The sequence below is a fragment of the Protopterus annectens genome, chromosome 4.part0 (genome assembly GCF_019279795.1).
Source record: "Protopterus annectens isolate FY-2018-M chromosome 4.part0, PAN1.0, whole genome shotgun sequence".
NCBI lineage: Eukaryota > Metazoa > Chordata > Ceratodontiformes > Protopteridae > Protopterus > Protopterus annectens.
This window is the reverse complement of record NC_056733.1, coordinates 949,775,200-949,797,879: the sequence shown is the minus strand read 5'-3', so window position 1 is coordinate 949,797,879 and position 22,680 is coordinate 949,775,200.

Here is a 22,680-nt window from a genome sequence, read left to right as displayed (position 1 = left end):
TACTAATGGCTTAAATAATGCAAATAAAAGATTAAACTTACTAAAATATTTAAATCTAAATAAGGCGCAAGTAGTAATTCTCCAGGAAACACATTTTAAGACTAATGATAGCTTTATTAAGAACCCTAAGGACTATACAGTCTTAACTCAATCCTCCTATAGAACAAAGGCAAAAGGAGCATCAGTTCTCTGGAAGAAAAACATAATCACTCCAAACGTTATTTATAAATATGAAGACAAAGAAGGTCTACTAGCATTTGTTATAATTACATTTAATAACAGAATATGGACCTTAGCTAATCTACATTGATTCCCAGGAATTGGAGCAGGAATGGTTAAAAAACACCTAGATTTTATTTCCAACAATTATAAAGGAAATCCTATACTGGGAGGAGACTTTAATTGTACCTTAGAAGTTTCTGAAACCACCAAGAAGTCTTTTCGCATAGCAACTATTTCAAAATCCTTAAAAAAAATGAATTAATTTTATTTAATTGACACTTTTAAAGTAAAAGATGATAAATCCTTATTATTTTCCCATAAAGACCATAGATTTGGAACACAAACCAGAATAGACAAATTATTAGTAGTTCAAGATTTACAAACAAAAATCCTCAACTTCTCAGTAGTTCTATGCCCCTTCTCAGATCATGGCAAAATGACAGTTATGGCACATGGCCTGTGCATACCTCTCAACTGTCCGGACATCCAACTCTGTCCCTCTTAATCCCTCCTAAAACTAGTGACTTGTGGAGGAAAGGTGGTGAATTACACTTCATGACAACTGACAATAATTAAGAGTTACAATTGTACTTCAGAAAATGTGTGTTAATTCATATGCACTGATTCTGTCAATGTATCAGGTTAATAGCACTAATATTTTAAAGTTGTCCCTGTTTTCCCTGACTTGTCCCTGATGCTGTTGAAATTTTTCCCCAATTGGTTGAGAGGTCTGGGCCTGTGAGTTCGGGAATGGACTATATAGTGTGTGTAGTGGTGTCAGACATCACTTTGTTGTATCAGTAACAGCTACATGTAATAGGAAACAGTATTATCAATTATAATGCAACATGAATAACCTGTACTACTGGCTGTGGCTCAGACCTCTCAACCAATTAGGGACAAACTGCAACAGAATCACGGATAAGTCAAGAAAACACAAGGACAATCAGGGTCACATTTAAAATATCAGAGCTATTAACTGGAAACATTGACAGAATCAGAAGCATGAATTAATATACATTTTTTGAAGTTAAAGAAGTTTGTAACACTTACTTATTGTCATTATTCATTGGACAGAGTGAAAATATGATTCAGAATCCCCTGAAAATCAGGGACAGTTGAGCAAATCAAAGCATAGTAGCAGCGCAGCATATTTGCTTATGCTACTACATATGACATATCAACGTATCAGGTATACAAGACCTGTAACAAGCAACCAGCACAGACACCTACAACATGTGAAGGTCCGGACAGTTGCAATGGCCAGAGTATTGTCCATGCCACTCAACTGTCTGTGTTTGACTGAAATAATCCCTCCTAAATGTAGTGCCTGTTGAAGGAAAGGTGGTGAATTACACTCACTGACTAATGACAATAGTAGGAGTTATAAAAAAAACTGTTATCACAATATGTGTATTATGTCATATGCTCTGATTCTGTCAAAGTGTCAGGTTATATAGCACCACATTTGTAAATGTGTCCTGCTTTTCATGACCTGTCCCTGAGTCTGAGTTCTGGTATTGTCACATGTGATGTGTGATGAGGACTGTCCCATGCAAAGTGAAAGGTGTCACTCCTACAGTCTCCCATCATGCAATCTGAAAGGTGGTCATGTATCAAGCAGATGGGAGCCAGATCATATGAGAACACGCATTTAATATGATTACATCACTGGACTTCCACCTGCTGGAATGTGCCGTGACTGAACAATAGACATGGCAGATGTACACAGACAATAGACCGCAACACCATACAGTGCAGACATCCAACAGTATAACAATGGCCATCCTGTGTATCAGTGTGTGAGCATGTCCATGCAAAGTATGATCAACTGTATTGCATGTGTCACATGTCCAGATAGTACTGTGTTGCTTAGCTAATGGTCATGTGGCATTGACAGTTGATACATGTCTGTAGCCAACAGTACACATCATCTGCTACTACTGTACAGGTCTGCCAGGTACTCCATGTCAGTGTGTGGACCTAACTAAATTGCTGGTTGGAGGGATACCAGGGTATGTCAGTTCCCAGCATTAATTACCAGCACAGTGGTGTTGGACGTATTACACATCCTACATCAAACAGCCTGGCCTGCTGTCATCTGTGTTTGGGGTCTGTCAGTGGGCATATCCATAGGACATCATATATCATTTGTCTGTATTGGTCCACATCTGTCCAGCTGCATGGGATGTGTGTGGGCTGTACAGACACACATGATGGTCAGCCTATAATCTGCAGTGGGTAGACACTGCACTATACTACAGGCTACTGAGCTTTACCTGTGCTGTGCAGAGGAGGGGTATGGTGCCATGTGTGATGTGTTGTCTCTGCTGCCAAGATTGCCACCACACAGTCACTTGTATGCTCACATACATACCAGAGCAATGGGTAAGTACACATTGTAATACAACCGCCACTTGTTAGGTCAATAGACATACCCAGGTTGTGTTACGGATGCACACAGTGCACCTCCCTTACATGGCCGAGCACAGGTACTGTCATGTTTGGCATCCATGGTACTGTGTGCGGGTCAGAGAGGGGAAATCCGTGGGTACCTACTGTGTCCGTGCATATGCCATGTGTTGCCTCTTTGCCAACAGCAGGTCATACTGTGCAAGGGCTGTCGCCGACTGTGCCCTACACAAGTAGTTCCTTCACCAAGTCACACTGTGCCTGTACAGGCCTTGGCAGTGGTGTTGGGCTGTGTGGCCCTGCCCCATGCCGTTTGTGCTGCAATTGTTACTGCAGGCTAGCATTGTGTAGCATAGCAAATAACATAACAACATGTATGCATGTAACTTGTGAATACTGCAGAGCCCCTACAGATGTTTCTGGATGCCAGAACTGTGAACCAAGCATCCCAAACACATGCACATGTATATGTCTTGCCTGTGCATCCACCTCAGTATGGTGTGAGTGTTCAGGTGTGTGTGCATTGCTGATGGGTGTTGTAAGCCACTACACCAGTGTTTACCTAGCATCCACCACTGGGAGACTGTAGGGGATGTCCACATAGGCATTGGTGTGCTACCACTGTATCAGACGCCATATATCAGACACATCACAGCTTCCAGGGCAGACAGCACACACATTCAATGTCATGCCCTGGCCATCGCATAGGGCCTAGCTGTTGGAGGGTATGCCCCTGCACTGACTGTAGGCCCTACCCTGCTTCCCAGGTGGTGCTACATGTGCAGGCTATAGCACCCAGTACCCCAGGGTACTCATCCATGTGGTGGAACAGATTCATATTGCAGGTCCACTAATCACATCATGCTCACTAGCATGTGTTGACATGGCATCTGTGAAGTGGTGCAATACTCTGGATGCAGATGCCTGTGAGATACTCATGATATCCCCAGTTGTGCTCTGTGAGGTACCTGTGGCTAGTACACCTAGGACAACAACATTCCATGGTATCCACTGTGATGTGTTCCCCTCAGCCTGTGTGATGTGTTAGGCACAGGTCAACAAGCTGCTGTAGGAGGTCTCTCTCTGTCCACCCCATAGTGCTCTAACATCCCCAGCCCATGTAGACCCTGGTAAGTCACCCTCGGTCAATAAAGTCATATGTCACCCCAGTAAGGGTTGTTAGGCAGCATACATATCTGCACTGCCCCAGCCCCCTGCACATGTTGGCTGCTGCAGCCCATGTCATTTGGTTGGACTGTGTAGTGAAATGTCTCTGCAGGTATACACCGGTGGTGTAGAGTGTGGATGACATACGTGTGTATGCTGCTTGCTCGCATTAGTGTACTGTTCATGTGCGGGCTGGCCATGTCATCAGCTGATTGTGCTGATCAACACCTGTGTGTGCAGCCTGGATACCCTGACTACCCCACCACTGCTGTCATCCCTCCCAACGTCACCAGGCAGGTATAGACACACCCCTAGCTGAGGTTTGCTAGGGCAGGAGCACTCCTGAGGCACAGTACTGCAATGTACGTACAGTATGCCTGACCCCTCTCCCATGCTATCATCTATATGCGAGACCTGCACCTGGCTGACTACACACATACACTCCAGGGAACAGCAGCACTCCCTGGTGATAAATGTGATACACCATAGTCAACCTCCTCTGCATAGTATAGTCTTCTAATGAATAGTTATATGACCCATACTGAACCTCCAACATATTAACCACTGCTCAGTGTCACTCAGATCCACACACAACTGGCAACAGGTGCCCTACCATCACCATATTCAATGTCCCATGGTCTTCCCAGCAATAAACTTACCAGTGTCTACATGACTACAACCCGTGGCCCCGAACACCACAGACAATGTGCATTAACACCACACCATGGCAGATATACATAGATCCCAGGTTATCACGTACAGATCATCTGGCACAAATAGTCAATGGTGCTGAATTCCCCAGACATATGTTCACATCTATGTCCACCTCTACATCTACATATATCACATATATTATTTGTAGACATATATACATGGACATATATATATGTAGATATACATACACTCATATACATGTACACATATGTAGATATGGTATTTATGTCACAACAGCGAACCACATGACAGCAATGCATTAGACAGGAATGGAAAGGTAACCACATGTGCCACCTGCATCATGTAGTGTTGTTAATATCAAGGCCCGTGTGTTATGTTGCATCACACGGGTCAGACCATAGCAAGGGTAAGAGTAGGGCTGCTGACAGTAACTCACCAGACCTATTGGCGACTGTATGTGTTGACAATCCAGTGCCTTGGTGGAATATGCGGGCTGTAGACATTAAATAGGTCAGCAACAAAACAAACTGGACACATCCTGCAACTAGCCACCCACAGATACCAACACATACAGTATAACTGCCAACCACACACCTCCCATGCCCTGGAATCGAGCATCTACCTGTCTAGTCTACCACACTACAGAATTATGCAGTAACAGAATGCACTACCGAGTTCAGGCATCACTGCACTCCCACAGGCATACTTTTAGGTGAGTGATATCATCCGCAAAGCAAAGACGCCGATAGTTAATGTATGTGCTGTGAGCCATTTAAAAGCATTACTCTATCCCTAGGCAGCTGTAAACACAAACACACACACACACACACACACACACACACACACTTGGCAGGGCTGGGAGTCGAACATGCACCTAAGTACCTTATCACACTACAGCATTACGCAGTTACAGAAAGCACTACTGAGATTACTGAACACAGCACTCCCAGAGGCATACTTCTAGGTGGGTGATGTCATCCGCAAAGGCAAAGACACCAATAGGGACTGTATGTGCTGTGAGCCATCTAAAAGCATTACTCTGTCCCTAGGCAGCTGGACACACACACACACACACACACACACACACACACACACACACACACACACACACACACACACACACACAGACAGAGGCACACACTTGGCAGGGCTGGTAGTCGAACATACACCTAACTACCTTATCACACTATAGCATTATGCAGTTACAGAATGCACTACCAAGATTTCTGAACACAGCACTCCCAGAGGCATACTTCTAGGTAGGTGACATCATCCGCAAAGGCAAGGACGTCGATAGGGAATGTATAGAGAGTGAGCAGTCTGAAAGCATATTACCGTCCCAAGGTAGACATAGACAAACACATGGCAGTGGTGTGATCAGGGCAACTAAATATCTACGGAGCACTACAACACTACATAGATACATGATGCGCCACAGACAGTACACCCTTCATGACAGTCCACCAGTGTGTTCAATGTATGCATCCATCGTGACATGGACAATGGACATCTGTTGCCTGGATGAACACCATCGCTATACAGGATGTCAATGGCCATGCCCATACACAGAGGCACATCACTGACACAAGGTGTCACTGGGCATGCCCACACGCTAAGTATCACACATCCGTTTGGAATGTACTGTGTGTCCATCTACACAATGGCATACTGGGCATGCTCACACGCTTAGTTGGAAAGAGCCATCTTGCATGCACACGGATTCTAAATATGGAAGGGTGCAGTTTGGAATGTACTGTGTGTCCATCTACACAATGGCATGCTCACACACTTAGCAGTTGCAAATGGCCGTCTTGCATGCACACGGATTCTAAACATGGAAGGGAGCAGTTTGGAATATACTGTGTGTCCATCTACACAATGGTGTACTGGGCATGCTCACACACTTAGCAGTTGCAAAGGGCCATCTTGCATGCACACGGATTCTAAACATGGAAGGGCACAGTATGGTGTTACTGTCCCCATGTACATGAATGCCACTCACATGTACTGACCAGTACACACTCAGGAGCCATCACAGATGTCTCAGGTGCAGATCACAGAGGTACACACCGCAGTCTTCATTGTAGCTTTCAGACATCACCATGTTGCAGGACCAGCAATACACTGCCATACATTACCACAACACCATGTGGCTCATGACCAGTGGACTGTACATAGGTCTACAGCAACTGTGCAGACTACACATGTACCAACAGAGTTCCAACATGTGTTGTGCATTGCAATGATACCCACTGTAATAACTAGGTCGGCTCTACACATACCAGGGGCCCTTGGTCTTACACAGCTGTGACAGATGACAGTCACTGTACACCAAAGATCACACGTGTGGATATGACATACATGTAGTTGCAGTGGATATGTGCATGGACCACACACACAACACATATGTACATAGCGTAGCATTTGCTGTCCTCCATGCAGACAAGTGGCTACAGCAATCACACGCATGCAAATGGAAGGTGGATCCATGGCTGTTGAATGCTAACAGTACATGAGGTAGCAATGTTGACCGAGGACGCATTCCCTCTGTACTAGTTACCCATGACACCCATCATATCTTACAACAGTCCATGTGTTATGCATGTCATCACACATGTCCACCAATTGCACTGCATACAAAATGGCTAAATGACAGGCATGTAGGACCAACACACATGTACAATTTGTAGTGTGCATGCAGCTACCATGCATGTGCAGTAGCTGATGCATGTGAATCATCTGTGCCTAACTACAACATGCAGTTGCAATGCAGCCCCATCATTGACACCTGTATATGGTGACATACTGACAGTACGGTAGGATGTACATCAGGTATGGATGGATGTGTGTACATAAAGTGGTGGTGCACCTGTGCAGATGGATGTTTGCCGGGGCCGGCTCACAGGTATGTCACACGCCATCCTACCATTACATGTGCAAACAGTACGCTATGTTACTGTTACTTGACGGTGAAGACATAAACCTACACAGCGGTCAGGTGTTACCGACTGTATGTCACCTGACACCTGTAACACCTACATCTGCCTGTGTGCAAATAGCACCACAATTGCCGGATGTAGTGTTGTTACACATAATGCGGCCAATACTGCTGCATGTCTGTCAGACGTATCATCATATCACAGGTGTATCATTCACACTACTGCCATGTGTGTTTGCATGTGTGACCATATATGCCACATATGGTGGGGATTACATCTCAATTGTTACACACCCCTGTACACTGTTGTAGAGATCTGTACATACTGCAGTGTGGAAAGCATGATGTAGGCAAGGGTGGTGTGTGTATCACACACATCAGCTATCTGTATGTGTATGACATTTGTGATCTCCACAGTGTGTGTGTGTATGTATGTATGGCTGTCTGGTGCATGGAGTGAGGATGTATGCTACCATACAGAGCACACAGGATCCCTAACCCCTCATGGTAATGCAGTCTACTACCCTGTTGATGCCATAGGTCTCAGCCGTACTGGCTACCTGTACATGTTCTTTCTCTGTGTCGCATTGCGTGGGTGCACAGTACTGTGAGGATGATGACCACATATGCAGGGGTCCTCACCTCAACACTATGGGGTGTGCGTTATAGTGTTGTTGACCCCATGAGTGTGTGCATGTTCCTGTAATGTGACAGGGTATGACTGCTACACAGTGAGGTCTCATGCTATCAGGTGGCCTCTAACATTAGCATCGGCCGGACCGCTGTGTACAACTCTGCACCATGTCAACATACCTGTGATGTGACATGGTATAGATGTCACGTCTCTAGCCACTGTAGCCTATTAAACTGCCCACATGCTCCTGGATCAGTATATGTGTGGGCATATGTGGTATGTTATCCTTTCCAACAGTCAGGTTGAGGCTACGTATAGCATGCTGATAATGCCATACGTGCCTGAGAGTACTCCACAGTTACACATGGGAGACTGCAAACACTGCTACCTGTAGGCACATGCAAGTAGACCATAAGGAGGGAACCAGGGCATCATTACCAACATGCTGTTACTGTTGTTACCAAGACACATACTGTGAACATATAACAATGCATGCTAAACCTGTACTACATGGTATGTCTGGTGTGTGTTAACAGTACACAACTAATGTAATATACACTTCTGTCACTATTCTTACACAACTAATATAATATAAACTTCTCTCACTATTCATACACAACTAATGTTATACACACTTCTCTCACTATTCTGTTCACCCTGTGCATCAGACTATTTGAGCATGTCCCTGTACCGATGGTGTGGATTATAGGGATGCGGCACAGGCTTCATCATATGCACAGGGTGATAATGTTTGCCAGGGACATAGGCTGCACCAATGGATGACATCATGTGTGTGGGTAAGGGCCGGTGACATGATTGGACATGTCTGTTTAGTATGCATGTGGGTGTTGGGGTGCCCTACAGATGTGTTTGCTGTGTGCGTGTATGTGTGCACACAGTTCTGCCTTTTGTGAGGCCTACACAGGGGTATTATTGACAGCTTCAGATTGTACAAACCAGGTTGTACAGCTCACTGTGTCCAGCCATAGCCACGTGACCTGTGCCTGCCAGGGGTTGCACTGGCACTACCAGGCAGAGGTACAGATTGGCTACTGTCCAACGACACATGTCCACTGGAACCGTGTCCCCACTGGGAACGTCCAGGGCCATGTCCACATGGCCTGCTGTGTCCTGGTGTGGACAGTGCAGCACCAGCTGCACTGCTACTGGCACTATGGGAGCGGGCATGTGAGGTGGCATGCTCACGTTGACCTGCACTAGGTGGTGTAGCTGGTCTACATCCACAGGGCCTATGCCTCACTCCTACCAGATGTTCCAGCACAGACAGCTCACACTCGTGGATTGCCATGCCACGGTCAAGGATTCCGACCATGTCACCCAATCACCTGTCCAGAACATCAGCAATCTGCTGTTGAGCATTTGCCAATGCCTGGATGTTGTTGTTTAGGGTACGGATAGCAGCCCTCTGCAGCCTCTGCCCTTCTCTGCCATTCAGCACGTGCCTGTGCCACCATTACAGTCTGGAACATGCGTCTGGTGATACCAGCTGCTGTGCTCTGTCCTGCAGGTGCATGTCTTCCAGAGGTGGTCCTACGAGCAGCACCGGCTACATGCCTGTGTGGCACATCTGCTGTCATTACACTGACACCATGGTGTGGAGACACACCTTCTGTAGCCACCACATATTCCTGTTCCACGCTAACAGACGCTGACTGTCCTTCCTCTATGGCCACTGGTGATGCTGTATGTGTTGGCAGCAGAACTGTGTGCGGGGAAGAGGGGGACATAGCTGGGATAGCAACCACTGGCACAGATTCAGCCCCTGACAACCCTGCCTGTACCTCATGCATATGTTCATCACTGCTAATATCTGTGGGGACACTAACATCAGATGGACCGCAGGAGGGTAACGCACCTACATCACCTGTGAATGCAAAGAAAGACTAAATTACAATAGACCCACACAGACACACAGCATGCATGTGATTTGACAGACTGCATGCAGCATGCCTGCGATATAGTAGACGGCATGCAGCTCAGACATTAATAGTGTTAGTTACCATACCTCCCTGGGGTGCGCACTACAGCAAGCAGGTGTCATATCAGTAGCCATGCAGTTCACATAATCATGGTAGTATGCATGCATCCCCGTGATACACCTTGTGGACCAGAACAGGATAACAGTACACATGGCTGACATGACCTTGACATGTTATCTGCTGACGTGTGCATTAACATGCATACATGTCTGACACAATGGTGTCCTGACACATGTACAGCATTGCAATGGGCATCACATTACGGTATTGTCTGTATGCCCTACAGATAGAATGCATGTTTAGCAAATGTGCATGAGCATGGAAGAGTAGTGTGAGCCATCTACATTGCTATACAGTATGAAGTACAGACACTGTGCCATTGCATGGCATCATGAGGCATCTATATTGCTATACAGTGCATAATATGTACACATTGCATAGCCATAACTGCATGCATACCCATGACATAACTGTGGATTGTGACCCACGATGCTGAGGTGTATACACACCAAACCATGCTGTGTCATGTGACAGGTCACTGGAGGACCTACAGTTGACACCCCCGCACAACTACTACAGAGTCTTAGCTGCCTGACAACCATGTCCACACATAGCAGACTTGTCAATTCACCATGTCCCACATGACATTGATGTACCACACACATGAGGTGCACAGCTAACAGTGATGTTCTACAGCAGCAAGGGAAATGTACAGTATCTGTGGCCTGATGTGGTGTCAATGTCTGTGGAAGCTGTAGAGGTGACTACTGTCATGCTATGACACAGGCGTGATGTTCAACACATCTTATATGGTAGACATCAGTGACACCTCCACTAGCTGTGCACAGGCTTTTAGGATGTCCAGTGTACCTCATCAACTGTATAATCGGTCGACTAAGGCTATAATTGGGCCATGTGTGGACAATGTGAAACAGGGTGTATACACATCACATCTACTGTGTGGCTACATGTCTTGTGGACAATGTGAAACAGGGTGTATACACATCACATCTACTGTGTGGCTACGTGTCATTGGCCATCCCCAATGGCCATGTGTGCACATGTGTTGGACAAATGTGTGTGATGGCAGTCTATCACACATCTGTGTTGTCCCATATGACATACACCCATAGACGTCAGATATGTCACCATCCACAGGGTTATGCAGAGATTGGGCTGTATGTTTGGTATGTGGGGTATGGGTTATGGGATAGTGTGACAATATTGCAGCCAAAACACTACGTATCTGGGACATGTCAGATGGCACATCACAATGTGTGCACCCATTCCAGGGGCATATAACACAATGGTGACTCCTGTGGGCTGCCCATATCACAGCTGACTGTGTAGTACTGTTTGAGTACCACACGTGTTGTTCCAATGTATAGTACATATGCCTCCATTGTAGAACACCTCCACCGTTGTATGCACAGCTGACCACACATGTAGCAATGACAAATATTGTGATTTCAAGTCGGTGTATTATTTCATTTGTATATATTGCACATTGGTGGCCTGTGTGAATGATGGGTGATGCGACCTGTATATCATGACTGGAACGAACATCAAGTGTGCAAGTGTTAACTGGCCACATGGTGAATAGATCTATGTTTAACATGCCTGATACTGATGACAGTCTCACTTACAACAGACTCATGTTTGTGCGGCACACCATATGTACTTGTATAGGGGTGACACAGCAGTATGAGCATTATCCATGACTGCTGTATGACAGCCACAGGGTGCACTGTGCATGTTAACATTCACCTGTACAATAGCATATAGTATGCACATGTGTGCATACACAGGGTAGCATACTGTAGTATGCAGCATGTGTCCACATACCTTGCATATGTTGTTACATTACATATAACACATGCAACTAAATGGGATATAATAGCCATATGTGCAGTACTGACTTACCAAGCAACTCCAGGCTCATGGGTTGGGAGACACTCACCTCCACAATGGCAGCTAGTGTTTGTGGATGATGTTCTGATGTCCCCAGACTGGCCAGTAGCTCCTCGGTGTGTGTGAGTGGGGGCTGGGTTTGTGGCCCACCACCTGTTCCACCTTGTTCCCTGGCGATTGCAGTGGCACACTGTTTTGCATGTCGTATCAAGTCCGTGCAGTGTCTGCGCACCTGCTGGTAGGTACGGTTATGGCCACCCACAATGTTCACCCTCCTGTGAAGATCAGGTTCAGGTCGTCCCGCTGCTGGGCATGCTGTGGCACATGGCTGAACAACACCTCATAGTTCTCATGGAGGTATGGGATGAGTACATCATCCTCCTGGCGGTTGTACGCTGGCAGGCGTGTATGAGGCATTATCTGTTAAGACATAATGATGGTGACATGTCACAGTTTCAGAGATGTACAGAGATACTGCTGCACATACATTTATGGTAAATCTAGTACATCTGAACAGTTATCTTTGCAAATCATCATGACACTGACACAACTGACATGTTTGTGTCACACACATGTAACACCCGTTATGCATTGGATATCATCACCATATATGTGTCTCACCTCATTACAGTGTTCATACTCCATGTGAATGCTGTCTTGATGTGGGCATGTCTGTTTGCCTGCACTGGTGTTCTTACCTATCTGCACATGCCTGTATGCGTCCACGGTAATGCTGTTGACATTGATGCTGTGTATATGTCACATATCAACACATACACAGCCTTAATGGACTTGAGCAGTGGCAATGCACACATACACATGGAAACATTTACATGCATGTGTTTTGCCATATACATCTACACAGCACTGTACAGCTGTTCAACATCCTGCCATGGATCGCCTGTGTTGCACATGTGATAGACATGGGACAATGGCTAGTCGGATGTCATTCGCAGGGATGGTGATCAACTATAGCATGTACGGGCAAGGTTTCCTAGCTGTATCCAACAGCCATTATGCCACCGCGAGGTGCATCAGTGCCACATTACTGATCCAGACAGTTGATACTACATCTACCATGCGGTCATCACACCATGTATGACAGGGATGACATGTGCAGCTTTGATGGACAGGGTTGCATGGTATGGCAGGAGTATGTCACATGTATGGCACAGGGATCTGTCCAGCATGTGGTGATCCTAGTAGTAGGATGGTGGCTGTCCATGACGTATGTCTTTCAGATCACGATATGGACATGTAGCATGTCCAACATCATAGTGTAGCAAATGTCTTTATGCACGGTAGACAGCATGCTGCATAGTGGAGGTGAGGATTGTGAAGGCTGGTATCGCCCATACATGCATGGCCAATACCCTTAAAGGTGATATGTGATCCAATATTGGTCACCCGAGTGCTGTGTATGCCTGTCCAATGATCTCTGTGCTCTTGAATGGCACCCTGTCATGACATGGGTACCTCGTATGACTACCTAAGGGGCCTGGAGATGTCACCAACTCAGGGAGGTGTACTGCACAGCACCATCCCTTACACAGTGTCCATAATGTTGACCACAGCCTAGGTGGTAGTTAATGGGTACAGGGATATTCACCTAGCGGTGACAATGCTGATATCATCCATCAGAATGTGCACATATGTCACACACCTCACTCACACAGCCCATTCTGTATGTTGTTCACAACACTGAGACAGCTATTGCTCATAGGTCATGGCCATTCACATCCTTACATACACAGATGCCTGACATTTGTCTGTGTGTGGTATGGGCTACAATGAGGGTGGAGTACAACACATTAACCCTGTTTTACTGTAGCTGGCACTGGTGTGATATGCACATGTCACTCTGGCACCTTTTGTAGTTGTGATTCTGTCAACAGGCCACTGGTAGAACACTCCTGTGACATACAAAGGTATTTGTAGTCAAACATCCATACTGTCATGTACATCTGTACTGCTAACATCTGCATTGATAATGGTTCATGGACTTGCAGACCATACTCAGCAGGGTTATAGTGTAGTGCTACCAATTATGACTGTCGTCACCACTTGTGGGTTGATATTATCCAACACCCTATCTGTATTGTATGTTCATGCTCAGCACTTGTTCAGAACTTGTGAGCACTTCATGAGCTACTGATTAATATAGCACCCATTCCACACCATTTCTCACAGCTACACTGTCTGTCCTTACATTTCCAGCTTGTGTACAGTACAACAGCTGTTGTACACATATAACTCTCATATCTTGTGAGACATGGTTGTATATGCAGGCATGTCCAATTGTCACGTACCAGTGCTATTGCCTGTCTATATGATGAATATGTCATACATGTGGCAATAGAGCAATTGTCTCATGTACACAGTCAATGCTCACCTCCCAACATACGACACTACAGCCTGTGGGGGATGCACATATGCAGCCCTGCTGGGGGTAATGCTGTCACCAACCCTGACTGCACCTGACAGTCATGTGGGGATGTGTAACATTCGCAACACACCCCACTCATCACATAGTCTCACAAGATCTCCACCACAGGCCACACATACGAGGACAACTTGTGCAGTACCTCTCCATACTCTGTGTAAGCACCAAAGGCAGCCCCCATCACCAAACACAACAACACCAACTTATAGCCCACAGACTCTTGTGTGCCCATCACATACAGCCAATAGGGTGTTATAACATACACAACACACCTGTCATAGGTGACTCTGTAGACGGTCACACTGCTGTTCCACTCAGCAGGCTACACAATGCGATAGTCGCTTACATCTTGCTGTCGGGTAACTGGTTCTGCAACATAACCTATGCACCCATGCCACACCTCACCTGGTGCAATGTGACTGTCATTCTTTATGTTAGTGTGACTGCACTGAGATGCAACTTCACAGACTATGTGTGCAGGGACATGCAATAGCTCACCAGTCTTGTAGCCCTAAAGGTGTAGGCCAAGCCCTGGGGAGCATTATGCATTAATGCGGACCTGATACTACTGTACAATGACTGACCATGTCACTTCAATAGTTGCCTATCCTTCTGCTGTCATTCCACAGGCATCTGGTATCTGTCCACTTTGACTGACATGGTCAAACAACACAATGCTTTGGCACAGATGACCTGCACCTGTCAGCCCTGGGAGTACAGATCACATGTAAGGCTCTTGCTGCTTCTATACTGCCTGTCTTGCACAGTTTCCAATAACAGTCACCACCAGAATGGGAACTGGCAAGCAAAACATGGGGTCATGAGACGCAATGCTTGACATCTTCATCTCTGACGCACGCAGGCAAGGCACTCCTTATAATGCACCACTTCAATATCTCTGCAGTGACTGGGACCTGCCCCTAGGCTCTGCAGAGCACACCTGCAATGACAGGTTATACACAGACCATACCTTTCAGGCATGTACCTGGACCGGCACACCCACGGCTGAGGTGTTCCCATATTCCACTATGTTGTGCACACATCCTGGCTAGTTACTTAGCACAATGCATCAGAGGTGCTCCACGTACAACTAACTGTGTCCAGAACTGCTATACACATTGTAACAAGCTATGGATTCAACAACATACCCCACGGTTACCAGACCTCATTTGTTGGTGTACTGGACAGTAGGACTCAGACAGATACTACTGATGTGAGACTGACACTACCCCACACTTCACTGGGCTAGCCACTCGTACCGACACATTAGGCCAACGCTGTCCGCGATTCATAACCTCCACTCGGCTGGATCAACCCATACACACCATCTCCAATTCCAACATTATCCTTGACATGGACACTACTAACATGTGACTGGTGTTCCACACCCGGGGTTATCCCCTCATTGGTAGATTCTGAACATATGCTAATCACCCTTGTTAGCCACATCCCGGCACCACACCCTTCACGGCATACACAGTACATGAGTACTACAACACCTACTACAAACGTCTTATGACAGCGGTAGTTAACGTCATGACACCCGTGCAGATGGACAATGCACATACAAATGCTGAAACATACCCCAGTGTACTTCATTAGCAGGTAAACGACTGCATGGATCATGCTATTCCACACAGAGCCATGATGGTACCCACCAGATAACAGATGCCACTCTGGGGGTCCAGTTCCATGGACATAATTTACAACAGGTGGAGGCTGTTGCACAGTGGTGTACAATCCCATGGGTGGGGTAGCTCACTGGTCAGCCTTGGTAGGGCCACGGGATCCCTCATCACATACTCCAAAACTAGCTATGTAAACATTACTGCGACACATTCCGGGGTGTACCACAAGGCATTATGGTGGTATGTCAGTAGTCATTGGCAATACCCACATCTGCTCTCACATACAACAGTTACTCAGGAACATTACAGAACCAGGTGATATTGGCAACATGCTGGTGGATGGATTCAATGCTAACATTACACTCTCTCACTCCCTACAGGGCCACAATCCATGCAGGAACATGGCGGTGTCACTGTGGTCATATCTACACAGTACTAACCTGCACTCTATATGTCCTGGGACACTGGCCCCATGTGACCTTCCAAAATCCCAGGCTGTGATGTCCACAAACCTCTGAATGACATGTCTCCCCACTAGGCCACCATATTCAGTAATAGCCTTGTATCAGACATTGTGGCCCCTGAATGGCACACAGAAACAGTTATCACACTCCACACAGGTGGCGCCACAATGCACGAGTGGGATTATTGCCCTACACATCTGACTGGACTGTTCTGCACGGCTATTGGGCACATCATCATGGATGTCATTCACAGAGACATTGTTGGGCTCCGGTCCTTTGATGCCACCCAGGTTGGACTTGTTAAGGCCAGAGCATGGCTCCTACACCTGGTGGACTCCTTTCATACAGTTACCAGGGTAGTTGATGATGGTACAGGGGTCCACACAGCCTACATTATCCTCTCACTGCCTTTCAGCACCGTTCTCCATTCTGGTATTGACAACATACACATCCACCTGCACATCGAACCCCACAGGGTCAGAGTTGCTGGAGCCATGTCAGACTCAAAGCCCGTCACAAGTGGTGTCCCACAGGGCTCAGTCCTGGGTCCACTCTTGTTCGGCATCTACTTTTCTGAAGTACAAGCAAACACAGGAGGGTTATGGCTGACAAAGTTTGCAGATGACTGCAAACTGGGCGCCATAGTCGAAAACACATCTGACACAGATATCCTTCAGAAGGGCCTCACAGAAATGGATAACTGGTGCCAGAGCCATGGCCTAAAGTTAAATGCCAAGAAATGCATAGTCATACCCTTCGGGAAAAACAAGGTTACCCTAGCTACCATATAGGTGGCAATCCACTGAGCACAGAAGAAGTCATCAGGGATCTGGGGACCCAGGTTGACAGTAGCCTTTCGTTTGACACTCATGTTGCTAAAGTAGTTAGGAAAACCTTCTACATTGCCCACCTGATCATGAAGGATTCACATCTAGATCAAGGGAGGTCATCGCCCCCTGTACTCATCACTCATTAGACCTATGATTGAGTACAATGCCCCATTCGAATGTATCTGACCAAACACCTGCAGCAGCTGGAAAGGCCCCAAAGTTCCTCACCAAAAGGATAAAGGGTCTCAAAATATGTCTTATGCTGCCCGACTGAAAGAACTCCAGCTCTATTCTGTCTCATACCGCTTGCTCAGAGGTGACCTGTGCCTGACATATAAGGCCATGTCAAACCCTGATTTGATGAATATGCTTCACCTCAAAAAATCTAGATCCCTCAGAACCACAAGGGTGGGAGACTTAAACCTTGACACAGTTATTAATAGAACATGCTGGAGGGACAGATTCATCACCCAGAGACTCCCTATGCTGTGGAACAAAATCCCGTACATGTGAGGCAGAGCACCTCGCTGGCCTTGTTCAAGAGGAATCTTGACCAATGGATGGGGGATCGCAGATATACCCCAGGGATCACTTCAGTGTCACTGCTTGACAGAGGCACAGCAAAATAATAGGCATAGTTTTATTCAAACTAAAGGGGTGGCGAAAGCCAAATAACTACGGGCTAGGCTTATAAATGCCCTTGGGCAGATAGCCTAGTATGAACCTATGAACCTAAGTGGCTCATGGACAGGACACACACAATGAGGTTAGCATACCATAGTACCTACTGTATTTCAGTTACACTTGGCATACCACAGTCATCAGTCATAGGGCCCCTCATGTTCGGCATATGCTTCCCTGAGGTACAGGCTAGCACAGAGGGACTTTCCCTGCCTAGCTTTATAGACCACTGCATACAAAGTGCCATGATTGATCCACCAGCTGATACTGACTCCATCCATAAGGGTGTCACTGTGACGGATACCTGATATCAATATCATGGCCTCAAGCTGCATGACACAAGGTGCATGAACATCCCGTTTGCATTACACCATTCACCCACTGACTATCACATAGGTGGTAGTCCCCTACATACATGTCACATTGTATGCATTTGTAGTACACACATATGTCGCACCCACTCCTGTGATTACCATATTGCCACTGTGGTGTGGATATCCTTCTATGTGGCCACACTTATCTGTACTGGGTGTGTAGCTGGTACATAGGCACCCATTGTACCTCTGAACTCCAGACGTCTACACACATTCAAGGGTACAACACCCCGTTTAGGTTGTACCTTACACAACAGCTACGGCTTTACATACCACAACATTAACACGCCATGATGTTTATTGAGCTCCGACAGTTAAAGTATGCGGCTGAACTACAGACACCACGTCTGTACACATTTGCATACTACATACTCAGGGGTGACCTCTGCTGAACAGACAGGGCCCATGTCCACAATATTAATGGATATACTCCACATACACGACATAAGCAAAAGCTACTGTGAGCAACATGCTCATGGATATGTGCACACACGCAACGATGAGTGGGATGTGCTTGAAGGTTACATTCCCAAACCGGACACTCACCATGCTTTGGAACATGATTCCTATGTACATCACACAGGGACACTCAGTAGCACTGTTCATGTGATACCTCACTTGGTGGATGGGAGACACATGTATGCCAGGGATCACTGCAGTGGCTGTACTGTGCAGAGGTGCAGGTAACACATGGCTCTGCTGTTCACAGGACACTACCCTAGAGAGGTGCCACTGGTGTGAACACTGTAGTTGTGCTTACACATAGACTTGCCAGACTGCATAATACCCCACTATGAACCTGTGAAGCTATTACATGTCCTTTGTGCATGGTTACTTGAGCAGCCCCTCCATTTAGATTAGCTATGATGCTATTATGTCCCGTGCCTACAAGCCATATGTATCCTGTTATTGTACATGCCAATAGACGATACCTTTGGTATGCATGATATGCCTGTTATGCTGAGTAGCATATCTGATATATCTACCTACACTACTATACATTACACATATTTTACATAGTATTCCATAATGCAAAGCATATTTGCACAGCGGGACCACCTTAGACATGTCATTGTCATTATATACCCATACATATGCCTACTGTGACAGTATATCAACATATACTATCCCCTGCTATGGCACGTACTTGCTGGACATACCCTACCACTGACGGCGGGTGGCATGGAATTTTTCTGTTTAAAGCCCTCATGTAGCATCCCTTGTGGTGTCTGTGATGTTTACCTTGTGGCCCACTGCTGGATGCACAATTTCTACAAGTGTTAGTATGCTCAGCAAGACATCACTACATAAATACCTTTTCCCACTTTATGCATTGCGGACACTTTTAATTAATGCAAACCAGGCTATACATACACTAAATAATTAATACAAAACATGTTATACATACACTAACATACTGAGTGTTCTACATACGTCGTTATCATTCTTGACTTTCATCTCTATCTCTCTTACACTGTTTAAACAGTTCTATGGTATGAGCATATGGTTTGAATATCTGGCAGGTCATCCTTATATACGTCGATACCTGTAACATGTGGTATCCTGCCACCAATTGGTGTTCCTGAGTGACTTATTACTTGCACATCAGCTGTGCAGCTACTCCATTCGCCAATTACACGGCAACAGTGGGGTATAATTGAATTCTCCACTTGGGCGTTGCCCATTTGCCCTACCTTCGGGGAGACTGCCTGTATTGTGTTTTGTTGTGTGTAATTGCAACTGCTATGTGTAGAGACACGTATAGTTTGGATTCATGTCCCACGTGGAATGTGTGTGATGTCTAGAATATGTGGTTCTACATGTGAGTGTACCTGTCATCCCAACCTTCTGATAATGGACTATTGCAAACAAAACCTGTAACATCGCCGTTTGTTCCATTATACAACGGCTACAATTTTGCATGGCGCCTTTAAATGTGTCTCTCACAAGGTATGTTAACGCTTCTGCAGATGTAATTGACTGACTGGATGTTTGTGCTGTAATTACAGTCTGTATTGCATAGTTTCTAGTGTGGGGGATGTAGGTGGGTGTACGTAGCATATACAGGTTTGTGGGGCTTGCATTTGTACATATTCCATATATATGTGTGTGGGCTCCTTCCCTAATTAAAGAGCTATCAGTTAGTAGACTTATGTTATGGGATTATACATTGGGCTTTTGTTAATTGGTTTCTATGTAGTATGCAGGTGAGGTTGATACTTCCCATACCTCCGGAATTACAGTGATATGTAAAGGGATATTTCTAAATGACAGCTATCCCGTGTATTTCTGTCCCAGATATTTGCAGTCATTGCAGTTGTGTTGGTGACAGAACCTCTTTGGCATGGGTTGCCACCTTTTCATATGGCCATTGTTGGACACTTGCGGGACACACATTGGTGTTTACAGGCCGACACATAGCCACGGTCAGTACACAGGATAGCACATACTTTTATCCTCAATACATACTTATTGTTGTGGGACTTTGGCTACTTATCATATTGCATGTAACATTTACGTTTCTTACATACAGGCATAACAATTTCATGCAACTATTACATAATATATGGGACATAATAATGTCCTACAATCTCGGACAGTTGCACTTTGTAATGTTTTATGTCAGGACACGACTGCCCAGGGAGGGGTGTCCCTCCTAATGTGGGACAGGTGGTAACCGTATGCCTACGGCTAGCTATACCCACACCTACTGTAATGATCTACCTCCAAGTTGGCACTAACAGACAAACGATGTGGACACACACACACACACATTACAGTCACACGGAAACAAACACAGCACCCTCAACACACACACACACACACACACACACACACACACACACACACACACACACACACACACTACGGCACTCACAAGCACAGTTGAACACAGTAATTACGTGGACTGCAACACCGGCAGCGGTAACTAAATGTCCATTCATATCGTCATAATATTACTCGTGGTTCTACTGTTCCAGTACTGTGTTCTTTCAGTCTTTCAGCCTCGTGGTTAGGCGTGTCGGTATGTGACACATTCCATAGTTAGCGGTATCCTATTTATTTGTACCTCCAGGGTTTTATGAATGTCGTTGCCCTATCTATATATTTGCAGATATTGGTGAATCCGTATATGTCAACATATATCACTCTATCGCCCTTTCTCTCTGTATTATATATATGTATATATGTATGTGTATGTATATATATATATATATATATATATATATATATATATATATATATATATATATATATATATATACATACACACACACATATATATATATATATATCTGACTGGGAAAGTGACAGGCAAGCTACACCTTTCATTGTGTACTTGTCGGTGTATACTGTTTCCTGGACTCGTTTGTGTCTGTACCTGTCACATTATACACCTGCCGTAGGTTAGGGTTACCACCTGTCCCACTTTGCGAGGGACAGTCCCTCTTTGGGCAGTTGTGTCCTGCAAAATATTTGTAAAAATGGCAAATGTCCTGAGATTTTAGGACAAAATTATTTCCTATAGTTTATGTAATGGTTGCATAAAACAGTTATTCTGTATCTGAACCACCTAAATGTTATAAGAAACAGAATAAGTAACTAAAACATTACAAGAATAAGCTTTTATCTAGGCAAAAGAGTGAAGTTCTGATTTTTGTACTGGCTGGGTGTATGTGTCGGCCTGCAGAAATCTGAAGTATGTCGAACATTGGTCATTTGAAAAGGTGACAACCCTACCGTAGGTACATCTTGGCTACCATAGTGTTAGGTGATTGTATACATGATTGCGTGTTCTACTCCTGGCAGTGGTCGTTTTACCCTTCAGAGCAGGTGCTATTAGTACAGGGGGGAATAATGCTGGTTTCACCTGTTCTGGACATCATTGACCATGATCTGCGTGATATTCGGAGAAGCTTAGCCCTGTTTCGCGCATATCCGTATAGTCATATTTAAACGACGCTTATCAGCAGTGGGCAACGCATATTCCCACTCACGTGTGCTAAACATGATCTGATGACCTGCATCCGACATGCATTACTCGTGCCTTCGGGATTACGTTACATCCCTTGCAGGACGTGGGACTGGGAACATGCACGATGGTCACTGCATTTACCACTTGGCCATCTGGGATTTGTACACATGTTATGTCATTTTGTATGTGGAGTATACTACCGCTGTTACTCCATACTGCACTCACATGGGTAACTCAGTTAGTTTACATATTGATGTGTCCAGTTAATGGTATGTCCATGTGATGTTTACTGGATGTGCTCCAGCATTGGGTATGTATATCACAG